The sequence below is a fragment of the Leucopleurus acutus genome (genome assembly GCF_964270905.1).
Source record: "Leucopleurus acutus genome assembly, chromosome: 1".
Classification (NCBI taxonomy): Eukaryota; Metazoa; Chordata; class Mammalia; order Artiodactyla; family Delphinidae; genus Leucopleurus; species Leucopleurus acutus.
Window position 1 is genome coordinate 71,191,709 of NC_139142.1, and position 12,949 is coordinate 71,204,657.

Consider the following 12,949-nt stretch of genomic DNA (forward strand, 5'->3'; position numbering starts at 1 on the left):
TCTCACTTTCCTAGAAAATAAGTTACATGAGAACCGTGGTCTTTGTTTTATTCTCTTATGTATTAAGAAGCACTAACCAGGAGCATTATAGGTTCTCAATATTTGTTGAGTGACTAGTATTAGTTGGAAGAATACGCTTATGGTCTATATGTTGTAAAACTCATTTTTTATTTTTTAAAATCCCTTCTTCAAGTGAAATTTTGCAATAATAATAAAAGCCATGTGGTATTAACACAAACAAATATAATTGGTCAATGAAACATAAAAGAGATTTCAGAAATATCAATAGATCCAAGTACATATGGGAACTTAACTGTATTCTATCATTCATTAAGAAAGGTAGTGTAATTTAGGGATTAAGAGAATTGTACTCTTAGGCCATAGTTCCTAGCTTCTTTGCCACTTCCTAATTTTCTGATTTAAGGAAACATCCTTAACTTCACCATGTGTTTTCTGTTTGTAAAATGAATAATAACAGTGCCTCCTTCATAGGGTTGTCATGATTCTTAAATAAATCAGTACATGAGAAGCATTTAGAACACTGCCTGGTCCAGAGTAATAGTTGAGTCATTTTATTTATTTTAGAAAAGAAAGTTTTATTTAATAAATGGTGCTGGCATACTTGACTGTCCACCTGAAAGAAAATAAATTTGACCTCTACCTTGTACAATATATAAAAATAAATGCCAATGCATACAAGATTGAAACTGTAAGACTATTTGATGAAATTATGGTGTGTGAAATCAAGTTGAGGATGACTTTCTTAAGCAAGAAGGAAATCTAAAACATAAAGGATTAGGTTAGAACATTCAAATATATAAATATTTTATATTTTGGTATAGTAGAATAATACACCATTAATAAGCAAAAGGTGACAGTACCCTTGGAAAAATATGTTGAACACATATGACAGTGAATTAATTACTATACAGAGAAACCCTAGATTGACATAAAAAAATAAAAACCCAGGAGAAAAAAATAGGTCAAGATTATGAAAAGGCAGTTTACAGAAGAGGAAATGGAAATGCCCAATAAACATATGAAAGCATGTTTAACCTGACCAGGCATCAGGAAAATTTGAATCAACATCACAAGATTATATATTTTTTTTACCAGATAGACAGAATTTTATGTGTGTGTATATAATACACATATATCAAGAACACAAAAATTTATCTCTGTGTGTGTGTGCATGTGTTTATAAATTAAAAGTGCTGTCAAGAATATAGGAAATAGGGCTTCCCTGGTGGCGCAGTGGTTGAGAGTCCGCCTGCTGATGCAGGGGACACGGGTTTGTGCCCCGGTCCGGGAAGATCCCACATGCCGCGGAGCGGCTGCGCCCGTGAGCCATGGCCGCTGAGCCTGCGCGTCCGGAGCCTGTGCTCCGCAACGGGAGAGGCCACAACAGTGAGAGAGGCCCACGTACCACAAAAAAAAAAAAAAAAAAAATATATATATATAGGAAATAATCATTTTCATACACTGTTGATATAAGAGATGCTATAATATTACAGCTTTTGAGAATCTACCCAGTAAAATTTAATGTACCAATACATAGAAATATAGACAAAGATGTATGTTGCAGTAGTATTCACAGTGGCAACAGTTGGAAAACCATCTGCTTTAACAGGAGAGTGGCTGAATAAATATGGTATTGTAGAATATTATGTGGTGAAGCTATTAAAAATAATGAGTTAGAGCCATATAAATTGGCCTAGAATAGTGTTTGTAATATATTAACTAAAGAAAATTAAGTTGCTAAGAAACATATGGCCTTATTTTTAAGTCAGAAATATCCTGTGTTCATGTATCATCAGGGTGATGACAAGGAATATGAACATTATTAACTTTTTATGTTTCTACTTTGTTTTTAAAGTGTTAACTAAGGGAATGTAAAACAAGATGGAAAAAAATAATGGCTCCAGTTGCGATATTGTGTAATGGTCTAAGGAATATAAAGTGGTAACTTTCCAAAAGATTGAGAAAGATTGGACTGTCTTTGATAGATATCTGTTTGGACTACTTGACTCCTTCATTTCCTAGTTGTGGGATGCTTTTTGAGGAGTTTCAAGAAGGATCACAAGAGAGGCTTTAAGGATCAGAGGAGACATTTATTAAGTGGCAAAGGAACTGTAATATTTTTCTTTATTCTTTGTTAATTAATATATCAAAAGTTCTCAATTCTAGCCTCATCAAAATTACCTATGTAGATTCTTATTTAATAGATTTAGGATGAGATTAGCCATCTATATTTGAAGAGTTGGAAAAATGTTTCCTGAAGCCTCTTGTTATTTGGGAATCACCATTTACCATATGAAAAATGCACAGTAGTTTATTAAAAATACGATAATTATATAATTGTGTATTACATAACACTATCTCTTCACAACTTCGACTTTTTAATGAAATAACACACTTTGAATATTATTTGATTAACATTAAATTAAAGAACAAATATTTGATTTGATTTGTGCGCAAGTGGAAGGGAAAGTGTTAGTATTATCACTGAAAACAGTAAAGGTTACTAATTAATACAATTTAAATCTATGAAGAAATATTATACAAAGGATGATTGTCTTTTCAGATAGCAGTAGTAGTCTTTTGACTGTTACCAAATACAGTTAGAGGTTCTCTAACCATGGAAATATTTATATATGCAGATTACATTACTGTTTTTAAAGATTATTTAGCAATATTCTTGCCAAAATTTATGGCGGAGAGCTAAATGAGCACTTCCTAACCATACCCATTCCACTGCAAACTTCTAATTTTGTTAGTGTGCTATGCTGTAGATGGTTTGTCCTTCACACCCAGTGATGGGCATCAGAGGATCTTCCTGAGAGCAAGTTAAGAATTACTGCTGAAAGCAGCACACCATTAATATTTTCCGGTTAGAATTATAACACATCACTTAGTAAATACCATGTTATGTGACCTTCCAAAATCCCTTCTAACGGTTTGATTTCATATGAAGCCATATTTATATTTATGGAAAGCCTAGGGCTTTTCAAGTTTTCATATTGAAAAAATGGTAAACTTCAGGGGAAAAGAGTTAATGAAATATGAAATGTTCCTTATTTTACATCCCATATATGGCTCAGTCACTGATAAAAATGCAGAGTGCCTTGTCTGATGTTGGCTGGTAAGTAGGCAGATATGCAATATTCTTCGTCTTTCTGGACTACCTAGTAGGTAAAGGTGGTTGTTTGTTTCATCAGCATTCTCCCTGCAGTCATAGCTCTGGTAGTTCTTGCACACAGTGTGTTCTCAAGACAGAATGTTATATGTGCCTTTAGATAACTAAAGCACTTAGTGCCTCATTACTCCAGAATGTGCACTAGTCTTGCTCTGTGTGTGTGTATATATACCCTTCAACAGAATTTTTCTATCTTTCAAATAGAGCCATATAAAATGGAAAATACATAAAACAGGAAAACCAGGTAGTTATCAAGTTTATTTTCAATATTTTAATTTTATTTTTAAAAAGCTTAGAAATAGGAAAGTCTTTGCATATTCTCTCTGATAATATCTTTTCATATTCTCATAGTTTTGCCAGATTGAGGAGTTTGATACCTGATCACTGTGGAATAAAAATTGTTTCTCGTTTTTTCTAATATTTTAATCTTTGATTTGGGAATATTCCAGTTGATCTTTTTCACCTTTTCTTCTGAACCTCGTACCTTATAATTAATTTTATTGGTCTTTGGTTTAGCTATTGTTTTCTTCCTTCCATTAGGTGATACAGTCCTTCAGTTACTCTTTAAAAATATATTTGAGAAAGGAAGTGATCTGTTTCATTAACTTTAGCCAAATAATGGCTATAAAAGTAATGTATTTTTATTTGTGATTCACTAAGTATTAGAAGTGAATTACTTCATATGTAGGAAAAAAATTTAGTTTTATGACTAATAATACATTTTGTTAAATTGCAGACATTTTTCTGTAGCTTTTTATATATTAGTCAATATGTATTTGCACATTACAAGTATTAATGTAATAAGAAAAATTCAGGACATTTTCATTTCTTAATGACAGTCATTTGTGATAGTAAACTGTCCACTTCCCTTTACTAATAAGACACTGAAATGTAGGCAACTATTATTTTTTAAAAAACAAATATTGCCTTCAGAAAAATTCTTGGTGAAATTAAAATATAAGAAATGTTGAATTAGCTTGATTAGTAAATATAAAATACAAGCAACTGTAATTTGATATCAATAATATTTTAAATCATGTTAAAATATGGTACATCAATCTATCATTAACTAATTAATAATAATACTTAATTTTAATGGTAAAAATAGCTTAATCAAAAATTTGTAAAAGAAAAACAATCCAAATTGTGAAAATTTTTTTAATAATTAGTTACCTAGTTATATAAGTTTAAATAGAGATCAGTTTTTAAACATAGTTGAGAAATTTACTTCCAATAATATCAAATTAGTTTGCTTACATTATAGAATATTAAATCAACCCATGTACCAAACTCAGACTTTTAAATAGCTTTATATTCCTAGATTAGATTAACTTTGTGGTTTTCCTAAACAGGCATTTAGCATAATTACATGATTCTTATTTAAAACTATGATTTTAAATTTTCTTGTTTTAAAATTTTAAAGTATTTTATAAATCTGCTTTTCTGTCATTTATCAAATCATTTTATATACACATTTAAATGTTTATTAGTATTTATTGTACCACATGTCTGGAAGCTTCATGAAAGTGAGATCTTAACCTTTTTATTTAACTCTGTATTTCCAACATCTGGAACAGTACCTGGAACTCAGTAAATAATTGTTCAATGAATACCAGAAATATACAAAATTTATTTTTAATGAATTGTTTATTCTGCTTTTGTGGCATTTGTTTATTCAGCATCCTAATTTGGGGATAATTTTTCTATTTCCTTTTGTTATACTAATTTTTAAAAATTTAATACAAGGTTTATATGGTAAGAAAAAAAGCTCATCTGAAACCCAACCTCTATTATTTTCTTTATTTCAGTTTTATCTGCATATAATTTTACACTGTTTAATTCAAATTCTACATATACATTTATGTATTTTTAAAATTTTGCATAGATATTTTCCACATTATTTTATAGCTTTATATAGTGTCTTTACACTGTTCTGTGTATATGACATTTTCCATGTTTTGGATTATTTCCCAGATGGATCACAGAAGGAGAGAAACTAAGTTAAAGATTATGCTCATTTTATAACTTAATGTGTTCTATAAGGTGATTTCCAAAAGCTGATATATACTGCCACAGAAAAGAGATTAAAAGAAAGAGATTAGTAGTTAAGCCATTACCTCATTTTCATTTGGTTTGCCTTTGTTTTTTTTTTTATGATTAATTTTGCTGCTCTGCTTTGAATATCTTTGATTATTTTAGAAGTTAAATATTTTCTTATCCTGCACAATTCTTTGCTGTCCACTATTTAATGAACTGTTTGTTCATTTTTACCTTCCACTGGATTACCTTATCCATTTCTCTGGCTTTAAATACTATCTCTATGTTAACTCTCAAACTCATAGCCAATCACCTACATATCATTGATATCTTCACTTGGATGACTGGTAGGCATTTCAAACTTGATATATCCAAAATAGAATTCCTGATTCCCTCTATCCTTTTCTTTCACACCTTTCCATTATCTCCTTCAGTAAACAGCCCCTACTTTCATGTGCATGGCTATTTTTCACTTTTTCAATTGATTTCAATCAATTTCACTTAAATTGATTGTTGCAACCTTTAAAATATTAAGTTGAAAATATTAGTTTTCATATAAAAAGCTGAAATATTTCAAATATGTTTTTCCACTAATAAGAATTAAGAAATCTGAACATATATCTTAGTATACATGCCCTGAAAGAGATGAGCCAAAAAGAGAGGGTTTAAAAATAATAATAATAATAGTTTCAAAGAGCTTTTTGATAATTTGACACATGGATGATAATGGCAAATGGGACTTCCAGAAATTTAACCTCAGTTTAGTAAAAGCTGGTTTAGTAAGCATTAAGAAGGCAATACCCCAAATTATTTTCATTTGTAAATAATGAGCTGCTCTATAATAGTTTATCATTTACAACCCTCATAGTTTCTTCATAATTACTTGACTTCTAGTAGTATTCTTTTTTGATATCATTATATCTAGCTTTTTTTTCACTTCCTTCTTATAAAGAATAGATTTCTCCTATTTTTCTTATTCCTAAGTATATCCCTCTCTGAAATGTAATATGGTATATTTTTAAAATATGCAACAGTCATCAAAAGAAAAAAAAACTTGGAATAATGCTTCAAGGGGAAAAGTAAAAAATATATGAAGTAAAAAAAAATAGTTCAGTTAAACTTTATTCGCCTTTAGAAATTTTTTGGTGATTATCATTCATTTTTCTGTCTTGTTCCAAAGAGATACAAAAAAAGAGGTATACTGTCATTTTCTGCCATGTCTTACAGCCAGAGGGGAAAGTAAAGTATGGCCCTTTGGAAGAAGATATAAAATGGATGATGTATGGTCTCCACAAAACTTTTTAAATTCAATTATTTTAAGGTAAAAATGCAATTGCTTGAAGCAAGGCAAGGTGTGGGAGGTAACTGCACCAGTTATGAATTGTGATTATGATTCAGTAGATACTGTCATTTCATCATCTTATTAATTGATCCAGTTCATTGCTTAATCAAGTAAACACTAATATGTTTATATTCTAGACTTTTAGAACCAATCTGACCACATTTTTTATGGCTAAAGAAGCCTAGCCACAAGCTTGATTAGTAAGAAGCTGTAAAATTACATAGGAAAAACATAATACATTGATGAAAACTTAAGAAAAAGGCATATAGTGCATATTTAATTACTGTACTCTTATTGGATTTTTAAATGACAAATCTGTGTTACTGATTTCAGGAATTTTATGACAAGATTAAAACATCTGTATATTTGTCTTTCTGTAAATTTCAGTATGGGTGCAATATAATTTGAAATTTAGATTTTAGAGATGATAAAGTTGTTTTTGTTTTAAGAACCCAGTGTCGTATTTTACACACACACACACACACACACACACACACACACACACACACACACACACACACACACACACACACACTCCTGCATGGCCATGCTGGAGTCTTTCAAATACTTTATTATTTAGTTCTTACATAAATCCATATATTTTGCATTACATTCAAGCTGCTCTGGAAGACATAAGATTTCAGCAAGCAAAAATGTGTGAGTTAAAGGGGAAGAACAGTGTTGGAAATATAGGCAACATTTTAGTCATTTGGAACAAATGAATAAACAAAGGCAAAGACCTAGAAAAACAACTAATATAGAGTATATTTAAGAACTAGCAGGTAAAGTTTGGATTCAGCATAGAATACTAGTCATAGAAAATGAAACTGGGAAAACAAGTTGGGGACAGGGTATGGAGAATTTGGAATATCTACATAAGGAGTCTGGATAATTTAGTGGGTAGCTGGAAGGAGATCATTGAAGGCTGTTGATTAGGGCTTTTTAATAATGCTAAAATAAAAACTCATCCACAATCTTATCAAGTTTTCTGGTTTTATAGATGATGAAACTGAAGTGATTGACAAAGGTCACACGGCAGAGCCAGGGTGAAGGTCCATATGTCCTAACTGTCAATTCTAGATTATTTTTATTACACCACACATTCCTTTAGATAGGCTAAAGCAGTAGGACTGGCAAGAAGCATTTCAGGGGAAAAAAATCAACAGTGCATAACAGGATGTAGAGATCTAGGGAGCAAGAGAAGGCACAGATGGCTTCCAGGTTTAAAACCTGGTGTTGGCAGTAGGTGGGGAGTAAGGATATATGAGAGAACATAGCATAGTATTTTACGATAGGTATAATAAAGACATGCTTATGAAAACTGTACTGCCTTGAATTTGGTTATCAAAAGTAAGTAGATTAAACACACATAGAGAGTTGGAAGAGCTGCTTTTTCATTCATTTTGGATATTTCATGTAGCTCTGTCATACGTACTTTGTCAGAGCAGTACTTTTTAGAAAGACAGTTATTTATGTATTTTTAAATCTATAATCAAAAGAAAGATACACTTTTTTCAGTTTACTTTGGTCAGCAGTTCAGTGTGGATCCCCCCACATGACACATACATCTCCAATGGCCACTAATAAATGGTGCCTCAGTAGCCTAAGGTGTAATACATTAGGCAAATGAAAGAAATTTATCCTATTAGGTCATGTATATCTCAGTAAAAGATACGTTAAATAATGCACTCATGTCTCTTTACCAGAGTTATGACATCTTGACTTTTAGAGCATCAAGAGATACAATAAACTGTCAGTATTTCTTTTGGATAGGCAAATACTACATGATATAACAAGAACTTATTTTCAAGGATACTGTTTTGTCGATTACAGGTTATTGAAATCCAATTCTAAGTGGCTTAACCAAAACAAAAAAAAAAGGGGGGGGAAATTATATTGATTCTGTGCTGGCTTTATACATGGTTAGATTCAGATGCCAAAATGGTATCAGAAACGTCTCTCTCTCCATTTCTGAAGTCTCCTTTTATCTAAGTCAACTTAAAATTATTTTCAGTCAGCTTCTTCCTCTTTCCATATAGGGACAAGATAGCACTAGTAATATCAAGCTTGTGTTCTGCTAGATTAAACACATAGTTACTTCCATCCCAACAATTTCACAGATTCTTAAGGCTAACTCTTATTGGACCATCCTGTGTCATGTGCTCAGTCCCAAATCAGTACCTGCTACGAGTGTCGAAAGTGTGATATGCAGGCTTCTTAGGTCATGTGTCCAGTTCTAGAGGTATTGGAAGGTGGTCAGCCTTACCTAAAGTACATGGCACTCAGAATGAGAGAGAGTTATTTCCTGAAGGAAAACTGAAGTCTCTTGTTGTAAGGAAGATCGACGTCAGCTGACTGAATGAATGAAATAGGAGGTATCCACAATTGATAGGAATTGCTTTGAAAATGTAAAGCAGTACATATATAGTGTATAACATGGCAGCCCTAAATAAAATAGTTCATACTATTAATTGAGCTATCAAATTATACTGGAACTTGTTTTGCATTTATTTTAAAGTATCGCTTTATGAAATAGTTCAATAATTTTCCTGCCATGATAATGAAGAAATACGATGCCTACAGACACTGTCATTCTTTTTTAAGACCATAATGAATTGGGGTTCATATTTGGCAAAGGAGTAAATGTGTTTTTCTTAATGCTTATTTTTTTTTCTTAATGCTTATTTTTAATCAGAAACGTATCAATATTAAAGCCTACCTATTTGGTATTTTTAACTCTTTCCATGGGATTCCCATAGAGGTTCTTTTGTGGTTGCAAATAGAGAAACAGCCACTTCATTACTTTTTTTTCTGAAAAGTTGATGCTAGTAAAATTAGTATAATTATACTGTTAATCTTACTTCATGTTTCTTTGATATAACAATTACAAGTCTAGGAATAAGTAAAATTCTTTAAAAATAATATCATTATTTAAGCAGATCATCACTACTAAAACGGACTTAGGTTTGAACAGGAACTCTCCAACACAGAGCAACCTCATTGGGAATGTCTGACAGTAAAGGATAGGCTACTGATAGTACAAAAATGAAACATGATCATCTCTCAAAGATTTTCTTATCCCTTTTTCTTCCAGTTAAGCTTTCTGTCTCCTTTACACCCTTTATATATTTCTGTACCCACACTTTTAAGACTTGAATGCACTGACACATTGACACATCTGTTTTCTATAACTGATCTGGAAGTTCCTTAAAGACAGAAACAGTGCCACATGTATCCTTTATTTCTAGCTCCCAACACAGGGCCTGGGCCACTCAATAAGCATTTCATAGACGATTGGGTGGATTGTAGCAACTGTAGCAACTGTAGATCATAGTTCTGAAGGGAAAACTGATTTGTAACTGTCAGGAATGTATCTGATTTAGCTGATACATATTACACCAAATAATTGTATGCTATTTAAGGTCCAGTTTTTCTTCAGAAATAAGAATATTATGTTAAGTCAGTGTGTTAACAGACTTCACCAATGAAAATGAAGTCACGGGTACAATTAAAATTTGCTATTTGTCATTTCAGTGGGGATGCAAACACAGATTTTCCTTTTTAAAAAAATAAATTTATTATTTATTTATGTCTGCGTTGGGTATTCGTTGCTGCACGCAGACTTTCTCTGGTTGCGGCGAGCGGGGGCTACTCTTCGTTGCAGCGCACGGGCTTCTCATTGTGGTGGCTTCTCTTGTTGCGGAGCACAGGCTCTAGGCACACGGGCTTCAGTAGTTGTGGCTCACGGCCTCTAGAGTGCAGGCTCAGTAGTTGTGGCGCACGGGCTTAGTTGCTCCGCGGCATGTGGGATCTTCCTGGACTAGGGCTTGAACCGGTGTCTGCTGCATTGGCAGGCGGATTTTTAACCACTGTGCCACCAGAGAAGTCCCGGAGATTTTCCTTTAGGTAAATGCTGTATTCCTATATCTAAGAAGTAAGCAAATAGGTTATCTCACATAATTCTCCACACTCGTTTCCTCCAACCCCCACCCAACCAGTGTTCAGTTGCCCACCATCTCCAAGCTTCCACACCTGCTTTTTGGCTCTGATCTGATGCATAGAGTGGAAATAGAACATTACTCTCTCTGAGATATTATACAAATGAATTAATTTTTCTTTTTCTCTCAACTTGTTTTCAGAGGGTCTCTTTCCTCTCTGTGTCCGTATTAGATTAATATTAAATGTGCAAATAAATATGGATTTTTTTTAACTTTTCAGAGAAAAAAGTGTAATCCTAAGAGGTTTTCATGTCCTTGTGTCAGAAATAAAAGTTGGGTAACTTTCAGTGGCTAGGCTACTAAGTATATTTATTAAACTTGGAATTTAATAACTTACATTTACATTTTCTTTAATTTTCTGATTTCTAAGATTATTCATTGTAAGCAGAATTATTCCTGTCTAAAGTTGATAAATGCTACATATTATAAATATTAATATGTAATCACTAATGTCTTCTGTTAAATCATAACACACCTTTATTTATTTCTATGTGGACAAATGTCAGTTATACCAACAAAATTTGGAGGCTACATCAGTATTTGGTAAAACAACAAATACAAATATGTCTGACAGTACTTCATATAAGATTATTTCAAATAGTTAAAACTAAAATCCAGAAAATGTGCTTACTACATAAGGACATCTTTAATATAAAGATAGATGATGTGTGTAATTCTTTAATTTGCAAAGATACATATTTTTTGGAAGATGTTTACTTTTATGAAAAGTTCACATACTATTTCTGAAATATATGTTATTTCAGAATTTTTGAATATTTAAAAGAAAGAAAAATGATTAAAGGGAAAAATTTAAAAAGGAAGGACAAGGTAATGTGCTTGTGTAAGTAATATAAGTACTGTGCACATATTTGCAAGTTCTTTTGGAAGGATAAACGAGTCCTAGAGTTAAAAGGTTATAGGTGCAATAAATATAGTATGAGACTGGTATGCAGTATAGTAGAAATTAACATCATCTTCACATACCTTATACAAGCTTAAGGTGATTTTAGAGTGGATGTTATAAAATTATATATTTCATTACTTTTTATTGACAGTCTATAGGATAGTTCCCATAATTAACCTCTCATGTGCTATTCTCTTCGTGGGTTATAATCACACAGGCAATCATTACATTGAGCAAAACAGCAGGGATATTAAAATTTAAAGTAATTTAAGAACAGCTCTTTCGAAAGTCTTGGTTGATTAATATATTTTTCTTCATAAAAAAATTACGTTGAAACACCTCAATTTGTCAGTATATAAATGTTTTCAACAATATTGTTTCGCAAAAATGTTTCTCATTTTGAAAAGAAATATTCACAAAATACAATTATATTTAACATTTGGATTTTTAAATCCTTAAAAGTAAATTTTCTTAATATTTTATGTGCACAGGATAAAATGTAAGGATGATTCTAATCTTATAATTGGTGTAAGATGTAATCATGGTTTAACTTTCTAATTATATCACTTTAACATATTTCAGACAAATAATTTTCTACCAAAAGGTCTGTGAACAAAATTAACAAATTAACATTTAAAAATGTTAGTAGACTAACATTTAAACATTTAAACATTTAAAAATGAAGTAGACTATTTCTCAGTCTACTTCTTGAAACTGAATGCACTTAATCAGGGGAATATGAGAGATATATTCGACATTCTGAAGAAATGTCTCTAGAAAATTTAGATTTTTTTCAAAAAAAATGAAATGATTATATAGACAAATTGTAATGAAACAAATTTCTACTGTGACTGTAAATTATATGTGTGGTAAGAAAAGTTGTGTGCTATGTGTGTGTATGTGTTTAATACATGTAAATATATTTATGAGGTAGCCCAGTCTAGCATTTGAATTTATACTTTCACTGCTTGCTACCTTCCTAAAAATGCATGACTCTATTTTTTAAAAAATATCCTTATCCAGATCTGTGTTTTAAAGATAACATGGCAATACTTGCTAAAAATTAACTAATGAGATATCTCATAGATGATCTCAACTAAATTTCTGCTCAAATTTCAACAGATATTTCAGCCTGCCCGTTTAAATGTTTGGGACAAGGAAAGCAGTTCCTTCAGTGCTTTGTCAGTGACAGAACATTCACAATTTTTTATCTATCTGATGAGTCATAAAACAGTGTCATATGTATCTTTGTGCTACCAAAACATAACTTTAAATGTTAATATCTGTATTATAATTTTAAGGATTATAAAAGTAACATACTGATTTTATACCTCTTTATAATAGTATTTGATTATGATTAAATAAATAAAAATATGCTGGGTTTTGTAGCTGGATGTTTCAGAACAAATTAGCTAAAATGCCTATACTTCATACAGTCACATTGAATCGTTGTAAGTATTCATGTGACTGCA

At 31.5% G+C, this 12,949-nt stretch overlaps 1 protein-coding gene across 6 annotated transcripts in view; it reads left to right on the plus strand.

The window, feature by feature from the left end:
* The window catches only part of NOVA1 (NOVA alternative splicing regulator 1), a gene marked incomplete at both ends in the record, with an annotated part of 139,205 nt that overhangs the window by 124,416 nt on the left and 1,840 nt on the right, over positions 1 to 12,949 (plus strand). The window lies entirely within an intron of this gene.